The sequence below is a fragment of the Coregonus clupeaformis genome, unplaced genomic scaffold (genome assembly GCF_020615455.1).
Source record: "Coregonus clupeaformis isolate EN_2021a unplaced genomic scaffold, ASM2061545v1 scaf0054, whole genome shotgun sequence".
NCBI classification, from domain to species: domain Eukaryota; kingdom Metazoa; phylum Chordata; class Actinopteri; order Salmoniformes; family Salmonidae; genus Coregonus; species Coregonus clupeaformis.
In genome coordinates this window covers 871431-872745 of record NW_025533509.1, presented here as the reverse complement: position 1 = coordinate 872745, position 1315 = coordinate 871431, and positions in this window count along the sequence as shown.

Genomic DNA, 1315 nt, shown 5'->3' with positions numbered 1-1315 from the left:
GCTAAACATGGAGCTGGCACAAACACACAACACAGTCGTACACCAGGGAAATGCTGGTGTCCTTGTCTCTCCCACTAACTGGGACTCCAAATCAGGGACAGATTACAATGAAGTGACAGTAGGGTTGCAAAATTCGAGTACCACAGAATTCTAGTTTACCAAAATCCTGGTTGAAATTCTTTATTCCTCTTATTGTAATTCCAGGAATCTTCCAAACAGAATTTCTGGAAAACCAGGGAATTTTGGGAAAGTTACCAGAATTTTGCAACCCTAAGTTAAAGTGAGGGTAAAAGGGTCGTTTAACTACAAAAGTTGTTATTCAAATGAACAAATGATCTGAAGTCTATCCAATCATGTTTGGTTCAGTTGTTATTGTGTGGAAGGAAGCTCCTCCAGCATTGTGAAATCCCTAGAAGGAACTGGAAATAGACAAGTGATCGTTTGTGGAGGCAATCAATATTGAGGCTTCATCCTTTTCCTCCGCTCACATTTCCCTCGCTAGGACAAACACGCCAAACCCGAGTGAGGACACTGCACATCGACACATTTCATTCAGCGTTCTCTCCCAAGCACACACACACTACACAGGCCCAGTTCCCTTTACTTTCCACAGCATAGTCGCCATTAGCTCTGGTCCAAAACATATTGAAACGATATCAAAAGAAAACCCAGACCTGATCCCAACATTTTTTGGGACGTTCAGACTCTTGTTGGATAGAGTGCTGTGAAGAATGGAGAGTTGTTGTTGTAAGGAACACCTGTGATATCGGACAGCTAATGAAACACTGGCTTGGTTATCATTTCGGCTATTTAACACATTTTTATGCTGCGTGTGTGCATTTGTGTGTGTTGCGCCAATATTATGTGCACACCCCCATTATGTAAGTCCAGTGTTATGTGGGCAATAAAAAGCAAATTACTATTTTTGGAAATTCAAGCTGTGTAGGGAAATTGGTGTAATTACACAGTTTCCAGCAATACCAAACTGGGTTACAAGGGCGCCCGCGGCAGCTCCTTTTTACCCACTCAATCGGTTATATTTGTTCCAGAAAATATAAATGACTGAGTCTTGAGCCTAAGTAACGTTCCCATACTCAACACAATAGCATGTCAAATTATCCCTCTGTTTCTTTCATCTAAATTCAACGACTTACTTTTGATTACTAATGTATTCAATTGTATTTGGTCATTTTGAGGTAATATATTGAGGATCATCCGACCACTTGTAAAGTTCCACCATGTCCTTTTGTGAGCCTTCATCTCCCTCTAGTGTCCATTATAGAGCATGACACCCATCAATTCATTTGACTTCACT